Source organism: Phasianus colchicus, chromosome 1 (genome assembly GCF_987193195.1).
Source record: "Phasianus colchicus chromosome 1, bPhaCol1.hap1.1, whole genome shotgun sequence".
NCBI classification, from domain to species: domain Eukaryota; kingdom Metazoa; phylum Chordata; class Aves; order Galliformes; family Phasianidae; genus Phasianus; species Phasianus colchicus.
Window position 1 is genome coordinate 45,496,492 of NC_143436.1, and position 15,146 is coordinate 45,511,637.

The following is a 15,146-nucleotide window of genomic DNA, read 5'->3' on the forward strand; positions in this document are numbered from 1 at the left end:
GTTGGCAGTAACTGACAAGCCTTGCCCCAGGTAATTCTGTTCACTGGATATGCCCATCCAGGACAGTTTTCACTTCAAATCTTTCCAAGGATGTGTCATCTCAAGTTTGTTTTACTTGGATAACTTTTAAAATCTCATCAGCACAGAACATTTTTTGCCCCCCCTATATTTAATTAAATTAAATTATAACAGAATCCTATCCATTCAAAAAAAAAGAGAACCTGATCAACCACCATGGAGCAACATTATCTGCTGGGCTACAGAAGGTTAATTAGGAGTAAGATGACTAATGCTTTTAACCAACTAAGGAATAAAGAACTTGAGCCATCAGTACGACCAGAGCAGTTTCAAGCCCACCTAGGCAAACTGGTATAGACCTCTCCATGAATGTCAGTGGCTGATCAGACCTGATGTAAGATGAAAATCTGAAATTCCCATAAAACCATACCATTTTAGCAAACTGCCTTGGTTTTAAACAGCACACTGATCTTATTAAGAATAATGCCTTCACTCAATACATAAAGAAAAATGCTTTTCTGTCTCATTGTCACATCTCAGTTTCATGATACAGTGAATTTTGGCAGTGGAATTTTTCTCTACCCATTCTGACAGTCACTTGTTTTGCTCAGCACTGAAGATCTCTCCCACCCAGTGACACAGCTATTTGCACAGGGTTCCCAGAGCTGTGCTAAGCAAAACTAATACGTCCCTGAAGCTACACGTAGGAGGTCACGCTTCTGCTGTTTATCTCCTACAAGCTCACCAAACTCTACCTTGAGCTATTTTACTGTGTCAAAATGGCAGAGGGGAGAGAGAGGGTTAGATAGTTTTCTGCTGTACTGTGCATGGGGATATATCAGCTCTCACAGGGGTCTGACAAAAAGTGAAGCCATTGTCCAATGAATGAGCAAAGCACAGCTCGGACTAGGGAAGAAGTGCAAGACCTCCCCCTTCCCCATGAGTGAAGTGGTGCCTCCTCCTGCCTGCTTTTCTGTTTGCATTATTTTTAACCTTATCTGGTTCCCTGACTCAGTTCACAATCCCCTAACAGTTGTGTCAACAACTGAGTGAATGACAGCCTGAGTGTAGAATTTCTTCAGCTTGTTTCTCTCTAAAGGCCACACGTAGCCTGAGCAGTATTTTGCTTCAGGCAAGTCTACCATGTTCATTTAAGTGAAGACTAAGTGTGGAGGTGTTACCAGCCTGAGGAAGATAAGAATCTGGTGCATTTATCTTGTAGTAAGTTTATATTAATCCGCTGCACACACTGCTCTATGAAAAAATAACATTTCAATTGATGAGCAGCTAAGATTGTGATATATACCAAAATCACAGTTCTCAAGTTTGTCTTTTTAATTTCAAGGTTTAGTTTCTAGATAACGTTGAGGTAAGCTTGTATTCCTTATTATCACTAAAGTTTCACAACTACTCTCTACAGATACAGTATAAAAGTTTTGCACTAAAGAAGCTGTGATAATTCAGACTATGTTTCATAAATCATCCCAGAAAAAGGCAAATCTGAGCAGCAAGAAAGGACTCAATTTGGCAATGAGCCAGCCCTTCATTTGCTTGAGAAATATTTGGCTTCAGGGATACATTTCAGAAAAACACTTTCAACTATCACAGAATCATAGAATTATTAAGGTTGGAAAACACCTTCAGGATCATCAAGTCCAACCATCTCATTGCTAAACCATCTCTCTTAAATACCTCCAGAAATGGAGATTCTACCACATCCCTGGGAAGCTCATTCCAATGCTTGACCACCCTCTGTGTGAAGAAGTTCTTCACAATGTCCAGTCTAAACGTCCCCTGGCACAGCTTGAGACCACTTCCTCACATTTGATCACTTCTCACCTGAGAAAAGAGACTGACAGAACATTATGCTGTGATACCTTGCTATTATGAAATATGAGCTAAGTTTACTACTGTGATTAGGTTGATCATCAAAACTGCAGAAAAATAACGGGAGCGTTTATCTTGTGTAGGATCTTCTGTGACTACATTAGTTCAGAAAGGGAAGTTTCTTCCAGTTGAGTTTGTGTGAGTACTCAGCTGATGTTTAGCAGAATGCCTCAAGGACCAGCTACCAGGACACCAGCTGTACATTGTGTGAAACCTCTTTCTCCACTAGACTTAGAAACTGTGTGGAGCGGCTAGACACAGATCATAACTTGACACTGACATGTAGTTAACTGTTAGTGTCCTGCCTTCGTCATGCATTTGTTTGTTTCCAAATGCAACTAAGAGCTCCTTTGATTCTTTTTATTTCACCATTAAATCTTGCCCAATGTTAGGAGAAATTTCAGGTTAGTTTAAGAAATACTGGAAAATACCATTCCCAGGGTGAAACCAATCACTCTATGGATCATGGACACGGCAAGTTCAGCAGAAACAAATGCCACCACTTAACATTCCTGAGCTGTCCATCTTCCACTGAGCTCCATGGCAGAAAGGATTTTCTTCCTTCATAAGCAGTAGAACAGCAAGTAAGAGACCTGAAGGCGAGATTCCCTTTAGATCTCTTTACAATGGGTTGTGGCATCTCTAATCCATGGAAATAAAGAAGCTAACTTCTCTATAAAAAAAAGTCCAATGCATTTAAAGATCGCTATATTCTTTTCATACCAAAACAGTAATTTCATTTATTTGAAGTACTCCCACTTAAATTTTTATTTCCCCAACCCATATTTTTTTTTAAAAGGACAAAAGTAACGAATTGAGATTGGCAAGCAGCAAGTCAGAGCTTCATCTAAGTTCTATTACTACATTTCTCTCATCACTTATTATTTGGGCTGCAAAATATAAATACGCCCAGATCCACTGCTAAACTAAATCAGCTGATAAGTATGGCGCAGTATCCACCTAACAGAGAGAGTGTACTTTCAAACGATCCTTTGTAAGGCAAGCTGAGCATGCTAAAACTGAGTGGTTTGGCTATATCAAAATTCTCAAGCAAGTCTGACTGCTTAAAAATTATCACATAAAGGCTAGTACAAACAAACAGTTTGGGAAGTAACACTACACACGAACATCAGCAAGATCTTCAGTCACCTCCATCTCTGCCAGCCAAGCTCAAAAGGAGAAGCAGCAGCTGAGGTAAAAATGTCACTCAACAGTGACCAAAATGCAGATCAATTATCAGACCTTACATGACACTTACATTTTATCCTTCCAGTGCTTCGCTGATTTTAATGCTCATTTAAGTGGGTCTTCTCAAAACTTGAGAAAAATTCTGGGCTATACATAACTATATAGTTCCAGAAGTGCTTACCTTTCAGGGCAGTGCTGCTGATTCTCCCCATTCCTGTCCTTATCCCATCCCACCTTTGTCTTTGTTAAGCAATAAATTTGGTCCAATAAAACTCCTTTCTGCTGGGCATTTCTGTGAACTTTTTGATCAGATTTGAAAACATTGTAAGCACGATCCTCAGCTCTCACAAGACTTTCCCTCATTAAATTACTGCCATTCATCCAACTGACTTGTACTTCAGCAGAACCGTAACACAACTGCAACCAATGATCTTGAGAAAGCAGCAGCAAACCTTTCCTCCTACTGTAAACTCTCAGTTGCTGCCAGATAGAGGGAAAAAAAAGAAAAAAAAAAAAAAAAAAAAAAGGAGTATGACTGCAAGGATATAGCTTAAAAAAAAAAAAAAATCAGACCAGTATCCATGTCTTAAGTGTAAGTTATAGTACCTAGAAGAAAGAAAAGAAGCATGCCTTAGGTCAAAACGCCAATGTTCCTAGCGGGTCAGGAAACAAGAAAGCATTTTATACTCAGACTAGAAAACTTTCTGTTGAGAGTATTTGGTCTAATAGAGCATTCTTTCTATTCATTCACTCTAGAAAATTCACCCAGTGGGATGATAGAGTTGAAAAGGTGTGCCTTTGCTACTCTAATATTCCACTCACAATATTCTGATGCTTACAAACATGAAGTACAGAAGAAAGAACAGAGACTAGATACCAGAAAAATTAGAGAGTCTACAGGTTTTCCTCTTCTTGTGGTTTAAATAAAATAGTAATAATATTCACCACACAATGAATTACCTTTGTGGCAACTCCAGAGAAAATTCCTAGTTGTTCTTCCCATAAATACATTTGTTTTCTTTGGTTTATGCACTCACTGAAATGAACCAGGAACATATTGGATCTGTTTATTGAAATGACATTGGAGGATTAGCCGCCGTACGTGCAAAGGTGGTCATACTTCTTTAGAACCAGCTTCAGTTTTGCTGTGTCAGAAATTCACAAAAAAAAACTTATCAAAAATCACATTATTCCTGCTTTAACTGAAGATAGCAATGTTTCCACAAGGGCAAAGTTTAGATGGACAGAGAGATAAAAATATAAGGTCACTTCAGTGAGGCAATCTGTGCTGGAATGTACATTCTGAATGAAGCAGTCGGACTGTGTACAAGGTTTTCCTCTCAGTTCTGTTCAGCTTTTTCAATAGAGAAAACCAGCCTGGTGGCTAAACCACAGATGACACAGGGTATTTATTTCTGGCTTGGATACAGATCTGTTGTGACCTTGATCAAGTAAGTAGTTTAACCTCTGCATTTCTTTACTTGTATACAAGGATGATCAGCATCTCTTACTTCATAGGTTTAATTCATGGATTCTTGTAAAGAGCCTTGAGATGCTTGGTTGAATGTTGCTATAGAAACAAGAAGCAAAACTACAACACAATCATATATGATACTTTTATGACCCCTGTAGTAATCAAGTACTTCAGTCTTTCATTTTAATATGCAGTGGTACTGACATTAAGAGTTGAATAACAGCAGTGTCCTATTTCATCCATTTTTGAAGATGGAGAATAGCAGTATAAACATTACACCCACTCAATATTTTGACCTCAAAACTGTGCTTTAGTTTAACTTTCAAACTCAGATACATATATGAGGTAGACACGGGAAACACTGGATAAAGAAAACTCACATCTACATGCCCTTTAACAAAAGTCCAGGTGTACACATGTACAGACCATATGGGCATGGTGGATCATGCTGGCCATCAACATTTATCCCATCTGCTCTTCTTGCAGTACAGCTGCTAAGCACTTCCCAAGCAAGTTCAGATATAACCCTCTGCAAAAGCAGACGACTGAGTTTTTAGGCAGCGTAAGAGATGCACACAGGCCTAGCAAAGAGCTATCTAGTGCCTTCATAGAAGTGGGTGAGGGGTCAATCCAGCTTCAGGTTTCTCAGTAGCCCAGCCCACTCAGGCACAGCATAGGCACAAACACAGAGGCCTGCTGAACTCAGGGCACTTTGACACAAGCCAATGAAGGCCCCATGGTTAAATGTCCAGCTCAGAATCAAAGAAAACTGCAGCAAGTCTCCCACGTAGCTCACTGCCCAACCAGTCCAACCTTGTTCTGCACATACAGAACTGCCAATGGCATCAGTGGGAGTGCCACATATTTAGAGGAGACCTGAAATCATCATGGCGCATGCAGACAGTTCTGCAGTGGTTGCATGTGCCATTCGTGGATCGAAGTCAGTCTGTGCAACAAGCATGTAAATCATTTTGTTTCAGAAACATATTTTAAATAGTTGGAAATGACAACTAAGCAACATTATTAGCTGTTGCTCCTCCTCAAAATTTGATGCTGTTTGAACTATAAAAAGTTTTACTTAATCCTTGCAAATTAGCACACACACATTTTAAAGTCACATTTGCTTTTATATGTTGACATTTGTGATAAGATTTCTATTAAGAAAGTTTGTTTACTGACGGGCTTTTTGCTCCTTCCATGGCCACCATCATTACATGCAGCTCATTTAAACACTGTCAGTTGTGAAGTACCCATGCTTTAAGCCGGTTATCATCACGTGACTTAACTTACTGACATAAAAGCCAGTGGAGAATCTATGCGATGAAAGAGCTTAAGCATGACAGAATTTATTCAGTGAATCATTTCTCCTGGTGCACATTCATCCACTCACTGTCAAGACGAACAAGGTGCATCTGTAGCAACAGGAGCCAAGTGTGAAGGGACAATTTATGTCATCGTGTTATGTCACAGTCAGCAAGCATTCTGTATTGCTGAAAACCAGTTTCTAAATCAAGACCATCATGAAGTACTAGATTCTAAAGTTAAGCCTCATCATACGCCTTGAAATTCTCCTATTACTGTGAAGAAATGATTTTTTTTTTTTCAATTGTGCTGCATTTTCTTACAATATTTATTGGAAATTTTTGAATTGTTTTAAATTCTATTTAAAAAAAAAAACAAAAACAGCTACCATGTATAAAGCATCTTGCATTAAGCCTTCTTATTTCCTCTATAGTGCTGCAACACTAATGTTTGACCTAATGCATCTTTTTCTTAGATTAGGCCAACTAAACCTTGGCTGCAGTTTCTGGACATTCACACACAGCTGGCTCCCTATGGGCTCCATGATACATTTAAAAAGCCCACTACAGATCATTTTCTTCCAGACCCTCATCAAAATGTTCATTTAGAATACCCCACTGATGACAGACCATATACATTAGATAAATCTTAAAAAAAGGCTTTTTGCAAAAGCTCATCTCAGTCTGACAAGGCCAACTCTCTGTATAATTTTGTCTTTCTGCCAACACTCATGTTTGCACAAAATGATGACCTTCAGTACTATTGCTAAGGAACATTGCGAATGACAGGTTAGCAGCCAACTCCTTTTGATTGGCATGGGACATCAGGCTCAGCTGGCAAACTACTGCCTGCTTAGTTAACACATTTGGAGTATTGCATGAGATTTCCATGGCTGTGGAATAGCATTCTTATGAATGAGCAAACACAGGGAAATATCTGTATAGATATCATATGTATAGAAGTCAACATCGGTCACTTTTATCAGGTAGCATCTCTTTGTTTCCTTTTGTGGTTTGAGTTAGACTGGTTTCTGAGATGACATTAGGGAAAAATGGTCCAGTTAAGCAGCTACTACTGATTGCTTTCCTCCCACTAAGAGAAAAGCAGGGCAGAGTCAGAACCTGGGTCCTTCTTATTCAATCTTACATAAGAAAGGGGGAATATGGTAAACGAAAAGAGTTTATAAGCCCTCCTTCTTGGGATTTTGCCAGGTATCCCTCACACATTACCAGTCAGTGGAAAGACCAACACTCAGAAATGTCATAGCTTGGCTCTCCCTGCTTCCATTCCTGCCTGGAGAGACTGCCCATTACTACTGCCTCTAAGTGAGTGACCACATGCTTTTAGCACAATCCTGCTAGTTCAGAAACCACCAATATTGTCAAGTAGGAGTTTACTGGATTGATGTGAGGCACTAGGACAAACTCAAGGCATAACAAATTGAATACAAATGGGAAAAAAAAAAAGTCTTTCCTGTACAAGACCAGGGCCAAAAGATTGCTAGCAATATAATGCATCAGTTTCTTATACTTTGTTCATTTTATCAGCCATAAAAGTGTGAATATAGAGTGCCACAGTTCCACTTTGGAAAAGTGCAGAAACAATATTAGATCCTTATAGTGTGTATTTGTTAACTGAAGCTAAGTAGGACAGCCTTGAAGACATTTTCTTCCTTACTCATGGTAGAGATTCCACATCTTCATTGCAGAGTTAATGTCATGAAAAAGGATGGAAGGTATCAGTTAAATGTCTTTGCATAGCGGATAAGTGCAAATGAAGCAGAATCAACCCATCTGTCCCTGTCCTCTTTCTCACTGCAGAAGTGCCAGTATTACCATCAGCTGTCTGAGGTAGCATTAGACACATAAAAAAGCACAACCAGGATAGAAAGCTTTAGTCTGTGATTCACATCAGTCAAGCCTGAACTGATCAAGAATACAAAATGATGACACCTAATGAAAGCAACTCATCTTGACCCATATAATAAATCACAGAATCATAGAACGGCTTTGGTTGGAAGGGACCCCAAGGACCATCAAGTTCCAACCTTCTTGCCACAGGCAGGGCCACCAACCTCCAGATCTGGTACTAGACCAGGCTGCCCAGGACCCCATCCAACCGGGCCTTGAACACCTCCAGGGATAGGGCATCCACAACCTCTCTGGGCAGCCTGTTCCAGCACCTCACCACTCTCTCTATGAACAGCTTCCTCCTGACATCTAATCTAAACCTTCCCTCCATGAGCTTAAAACCATTCCACCTTGTCCTATCACTATCTACCCTGGTTAAAAAAAAAAAAAAAAAAAAAAAAAAAAGAAGTTGATTCCCTTCCTGTTTATAATCTCCTTTTAAATACTGGAAGGCTGCAGTGAAGTCTCCTTGCAGCCTTTCCTTCTCCAGGCTGGACAAGCCCAGCTCCCTCAACCTGTCTTTATAGGGGAGGTACTCCAGCCCTCTGATTATCTTTGTGGTCCTCCTCTAGACCCTCTCAAAAAGCTCCACATCTTTCCTGTGTTGGGGGTCTGAGACCTGAAGGTACAATAAAGATACAAAGCAGAATACCACAGTGCTTGTTTCCTTAAATACTTCACCCATGCAGCGCAGTCAGGCCTGGAGAACTTCTAGTCACTGAAGGAAGCACTTATCCCCACACCCAGACATTCTTTGGCTCCCAAGACTGCTAATTAGCACATCAACCCAGTGTAACAGCTGTAGGCTAGTCTAAGAGAAACAACTAATTAGAGAAAGGCTTTACAAAAACCATTAAATGTTAATGGCCTCAGATTATTTCAGCTTTTAGGTTTTTGCTCGGTTTGCCATGTCCTACTGCACTTCTTCTCTCTTCAGACTTCCTATGGCCTAGCCACAAGTTCAGGTTTCTTAAGATTTCATGACAGCTGTCACATTATCAAGCACTTCATAGTCCAAGCAATGAAAACTAGCAAAACTGTGGTTATCGCCCTTCATATGCAAAAGGTACAACGGCAATAGAAATAACAAAGAAAGAATATGCTTTGAAGAAAAACAATGCCTGTTAAAACTTGACTTGCAGTAAGCCAAGCTTTATTTTGTTACAGGAACAGCTGCTGAGAACCTCAGTGCCTCCACATTTCCTCTGTGAAACTCAGAGAGAACATGAGCTATTCCAGCTCTAGATCTTCTGTGCCTTTGATGACAGGCACAGCTCACGTTTTTAGCTTGGGTACATTGATCAGGAGGTCAGTCATCACATCAGCACCGCTGAGTGTACTAATTAACATGTTCAAGTGGTCACTGTGTCTTATTGCCTAATTATTTCATAACCAGGGGGTCACGTTCTGCGCCAAATCCGAATGCTCTCAATGACTTCATTATTTTTCATTATTTTATTTATCTAACCTATACATGTTTTGGAGAACACAGTGGTGCTTTCAGAGGTCTGTGTATTTGCCTTGACTACGCACTGAAGCTGTACTTACACATGTATCTCTTGCAGAATTCATTCATGAGGAAAACCATACAAGTTCACAAGTTAATCATTTTCCCAAATGTCAGAAGCCAGGGCAGATCAGGATGTACATTGTGTTGGTAGAGCTGTAAACCAGGCTGCTTTAGTATTAATAGTAAACTTCCCAGCCTCAGTAAGATTTTTTAATAGTTTTTGCAGCAAGTTAAAAAGTAGCCATGGATATTTCTCATAAGTAATTGCAAAGCACAGGAAATGGGCACAATTAAGTAAAAATGGCTTGAGTTTTCAGTAGAAAAATCAACTGTCCAGGGTTTCCTGATTGAATAGAATAGACATTTTTTCCACAGTAAGAAAAAGCAGGGATTTCAAGAATCCGGTGATCAGCCCCTGTTAGATCCCATATGTTCCAAATCCATGTGTTGTAAGATTTTGTTCCAGCTGCCAGCTGTAGATTGTGGCTTACTAGTTCACATTACATCCATTCAAGCTTCACTACAGAATCAATGACACCAAAAAGGCAAGACTCAGCAGCATAGACCAGTATGGCACTGTATGCTTTAGCTGCTCCACCTCACCACATGACAGACAAACAGAACCCACCTTGTGAACCAGCTGCTCACTGGGGTGACCAGCATGCTAACACATTCTGCCATCCTGGTTCTAGGTACAGCAGCATTTGGCAAGGGGAACAGAAACATCTGAGACATAGGCTATTCTGAAAAGACAGATTTTTTTTTTCCAAGCATCTGAGGTAGAAAGTGAGGTAGAAAGCAGTGAGATTTTTGCAGCAACTATTCAGACATTGCAGTCCCTACATTAGCCCCTGTTGATAGCAAGGAGAAAGAAATCATTCTTCTGGGCTTCTATTTCATCAGAAAGTAGAATTCTTTCATCATTCCCATCAACTCTTGTTTTCCCTTGGTTAAAAATTATGAGATTCAAGGCAAGTGAAAGCCACCCAACATTCTGCCTCTCCTGTCTGCCCCTCCAACTTTCCCATCTTCCCTCATCCTCAATTTTGCTTCTCATGGTTCCTTACAAAGTATAAGCAGAAAGTAGGTCAGAGACAAAGTGGCACTGTCAGATGACTAGTTTCAAGTCACGGACACGTTGTTGTCTCTGTCGTACCATAGGAAGTTGTTATTACAAATCCTTCAAAGTTTGTTTTAGCTTGAAATGCTATTAGACTTACTCGACTGGCAAAAGAGAAGGCTTTCCACAGGAATTTCATCTGGTTAAGTCAACAGAGCTCTGCCTGCAGAACACAGCTCCCAAACATGAGACTTTATTTTGTATTATTAATTCTTCACCTTTTCCTGTTTATAATGAAAACACTGTGAAATACCCAAACAACTTAACAACTGGTAACTCCCAACTTTGCCCACATGCTCCAACCCCCACCAGAGAGTTAACAGTGGCAAGTAATATATTCTAACAGAAGCATAATTTTAGCTCACAATGGTCCTCCAAACTTCTGCAGAATTTCCAAGTGTTCACAGCTTCAGTGAATTAACAGCAAGAAAAACAGTGTCTGCTCAATTAGTTCTGCGGCCAAGTAAGGCCAGAATGGCAGCTTTGATGGTTTGATGTCAAATCACCTCCACCTGCCTTCTGCCTCCAGATTCCAGTCACACACGAGAAACGTGGTGCAGCAAATAAACGTAGGCTGGTACTTTGTTAGACTGTATCATTACTTATTACAGCAGTAACCTCAAGTAGCGCTTTAAGTCTAATCAGAGAAAATCCCTATTCAGGTTCACTAAATAAAAAGGTACCACTTCCTCTTGTTCTCAAAATAAATAAATAAGATCAAAAACCAAAAGCAAATAATCCACAGCCACAGCAGGGTGTAATTGTGGAGAAAAGAAAGCTCAGCATGGCAAGAAATGTATCACAGGTGAGATCTTAATAAAAATCCACAGCTACAGGGGACAGTGGGACCGAAGCTTAACTCCACATTCTTTTTGTGTTGCTCAGTGAAAATAACAGACTTTAAGTTGGATGAAACAAACATCCATGTAGAGTACCGGACCTCTTCCATCCATATTCCATCTCTGAGTTTAGAGCATAGATGATCCAGGGTCTTAACTCTTAAATTTCCTTAAGAAAATATTTAGTTACCAAATATTGCTGTCACAGATGTCATTAACTCTTGGATTCAAGTGACTGATAGCTCCAAATAAAGTGGTAAAATTGCGTACCACACCTAAGAAAAACTGCTCCAGTACCATTAAGCTGCTATGGGTTTCCTTTGGAACAGCAATTTACAAGTGTTCTGGCTCATAAACTAATGGCACACAATATCTTTTGCATCTTATGATTTATCATAACATGGATATTTTTAGTTCATTTCATTTGTGATAGTTCAGCGTGAGATTATCAACACTACTTAGGGTTATCCTCAAAAATTCTTTGGTTACCTGATAAAACTCTGTTCAGAGAACAAGGTTAAATAGAAAAGTCAGCAAGAGACTTTTCAATTTCATAAGGTCATCCCTGCAAATTACACTATAAGTCATGTGCCTTAAGCAGCTATTAAACTTTTGGTTAATACTTTTTCAATAATGTTCATTTAGTGCTTCCTTTCTGAACACAAGTATCTTCACTATTCCAAGGCAACAAATGTAATAGTCAGATCACTTTAGAAAGCATATTGCTAATGGCAAGAAATTCAGCAAGTGCCACAGTTGTGTAGTTTATTCATTTTGCAGCAATCATCAGTCCTACACATGGACCTCAAAACTTAGCCCAGTCTTCTTTTTCTAACCACTAGGGTAAGTGGTATTGATTCGCTGAAATTTAATTTCAGTGTTCAAGACTATCTATTTTACGTCATACATATTGAAACTTGGACTTTCTTACATAAAACTGGTCTTCCTTCCATGAAATTCCAGATTCACATAATCACAAAACATGAACTATGTCAGTACGTTTGATGATGATTCTTGTCAACTTTGCTTCCCAAATTCATTCTCCCATTTTCACAGTCTGAACTGTAACTCAAAAGCAGAAGTAAGGGTGGCAATAACATTAATGACAGATATTCACCTCCTTATTAACTCATTTTAAGGGCTACAGAAGAACAGCAGCCTGCAGAAGAGTTATTTATCCATAAGATTCACTGTTAGAAATCTTTTCTGTCTGCTGCCAGCTACAGTTCCCTCGGCACTGCTGATTGCATAAGTCACTTGGAAAATGACATCAGATCTTCACCATCAGAAAGCAGTGGTGTTAAGCAATAGCTGATCACCGAGTTCAAATATATACAAGAGGTCTCTGTTATACTACTGTTATTCACATTTCTTACCTCCAGACAGAATCCTCTGATACAGATAAGACAGTATCAGTTTCCAGTGGCTGGTTATTCAGCTCAAGCCAGGGACTGAAAGAGAAAACAAAGATAACACTCCTGTAAATACAGTCATTTCAAAAATGCAACTCTTTTAGGCTCTTTTGTTTCTTGATCCTTTCACCAAGTTCTTTCAGCTGACTCAAAAGTTGGCCACCACTGACACTGTCATCACATTTTGCATTGAAATACTAACATTCTATTTTGGGGGCGGGGGAATGAAAAAGTAAAATTGAAAACATTTTTAAAAGATAGTTTTTAAATCAATTTCAACTATTTCAACAGGGAGTTCACATAAAGAATTCAGAAGAAAAAGCAAGTAGCATAGGAAAGACAGGAAAAGATTGTTTAATAACCAGGAGTTCAGGTTGTAATGTATTGATTTAACAAAAGGTAGGCTAACTAGCTCATACAGATCTGGATTTTCTAAGCATTGAGACTTGACAGGAGTGAGGAAACAGTGTTACTGTTTTTCATGAAATATCCCTTTAATCTAGGCCTTGCTTCACCAAAAATACATTTTCATGAGTATATCCAGTGCTACACTGTTGATAAAGAAAATCAGAAAGAGTGAGCAGAAGTAATAAAACTTCTCTATCTGGCAGAACAGAAGACTTCAAATGGGCATGTATCAAACCCAGTATTCTAAGTACTAATGAGACTTCAAACTGGCAAATTCTTGGGTGCATCCTGTATCGTATTTAATGTCTAAACATACAGTTTGAATGTTTAAGTCTCAAAACAAGATGTAACTTTCATAAAAGAGAGCTCAAATCAGGGTGCCTATACTCAGATACTGTTTTCAAAATGCACGAATAAATGTCCTTGAAAGTCTGTTACGCAACCTGCTTGTAGAGATTTCCCTGTACTGCCACAGTAATACATTATCAGGGAAGAAAAGGCTTTATTTGGTCATAAATGTTCCATCCTATTGCATAGCACTAATTCTTGCTGACTTCTGCTTGGAAAAAGCACCGAATCATAGAGGCTGGAAGGAACCTCTGGGGATCATCTAGCCAAACCCTTCTGCTAAAGCAGGTTCCCTACAGTAGGTCACACAGGAAAGCACCCAGGTGGGGTCTGAAAAGTTCCAGAAAAGGAGTGTCCTTCCACAATCTCTCTGGCTTCTGTAGGGAACCTCTGTGCCTCTATTATTCTCCAACAGAAGGTTTCTTCTGGAGTCTATCCAGTCACTGCAATGGAAACGTGCAGGTAGAATGTTGTCCTGCACACATTATACAGTGAACTGAAACTACAGAAACACATAAAAATTAATTTTGACAGTCTCAAAATGTCTGTTCCACAATTGTAACAAATCTGCTGATGGCTTTAAGAGTTCAATTATGCAGCACTGTGTTGAGTAACAGAAAGCCCCGTACTTTACCACCTTTCTCTCCTAAGCTCTGTGACAACAGGTTCCTCTCTTCCTGATCCACTCAGCTTCTACAGGAGGAACTGAGTAACACTTGTTGTAAAATGCTGAAACCCACTGAACAACACAGAGTACAGTGTTGTGGGTGGTCACACAGAACTCAAGGAAAATAAATTCGGCAGGTACATCTTATGGGGAAAAAAAAAAAAAAGTGGAATCTGTTCCTTTTGTGCCATAGCTACTTCCCATAATTCATCCATTCTATTTATCTGGTTTCCTATATCCCATACCTACAGAATAGGCCCCAGCAGCTTGATTCTCAGATGCCTTCCATATATAAAAAATAAAAAGTACAAAAAAAAAAAAAAAAAAAAACCAACAACCAAACACCCCCACAAAAAGTGAAGAACTTACAGCAATTATCTAAGAAAAAAAAGAAGTAAATATGCAAGATGTCTCCAGGAAGTAAAATCCAGTAATTTGGAAGTTAGCCAGGGCACACCGTATCTGCTCAAATCCTGGAAGCAGAAATAATCAGCCAGCAGCATCTTTTCCAGAAACACCCACTGTGCATATCTGATCACATAAAGTCTACTTTCCTAAGAAAAACTAAAAAAAAAAAACAAAAACAAAAAAAAAACCACAACCTAGGAGTATAGGTTAAAATGCTGAAGACTTTAGGCATGGATGAATTTGACACTGCATTCTGGAACAACACTTCTTTATTGTAAAATTATTAATCACTAGGAAAAATAACCTTTAGCTAGCACAATTCTATGCATTCCTGCACCATTTCAAGCTCCCTTGAGAAAATCAGGGACAAAAAGCTAGGAAAGTTAAACCAGTTTCCCTAAGCAATGCAAGTTTTCTCTTGGCCTACAGCCATTAAAATAAAAGGCAACCCATTACAACCAGTGTTAGTCAGTTGCAGAACAACTTTTAGAGCTGCAAGAGTCATCTAAGGCCTTCTTTAAAACCAATGGAGAAAACAGGCATTTAGGGAGTGATTCATCTGCTTTATTTTAGTGACATTGGGATAAGATAAATTGTGCTGCAAAATAAAAAAACCCAAGCCATAAAAATGCCTATTTTCTTCCATACACAATAA

The 15,146-nt window shown here is 39.2% G+C and overlaps 1 long non-coding RNA gene across 1 annotated transcript in view; it reads right to left on the bottom strand.

The window, feature by feature from the left end:
* The window catches only part of LOC116233247 (uncharacterized), a 41,957-nt gene that overhangs the window by 5,426 nt on the left and 21,385 nt on the right, over positions 1–15,146 (bottom strand). The window contains exon 2 of the long non-coding RNA XR_004167940.2: positions 12,625–12,699. This is a non-coding gene — a long non-coding RNA (uncharacterized LOC116233247). The remainder of the gene's footprint in view (positions 1–12,624; positions 12,700–15,146) is intronic.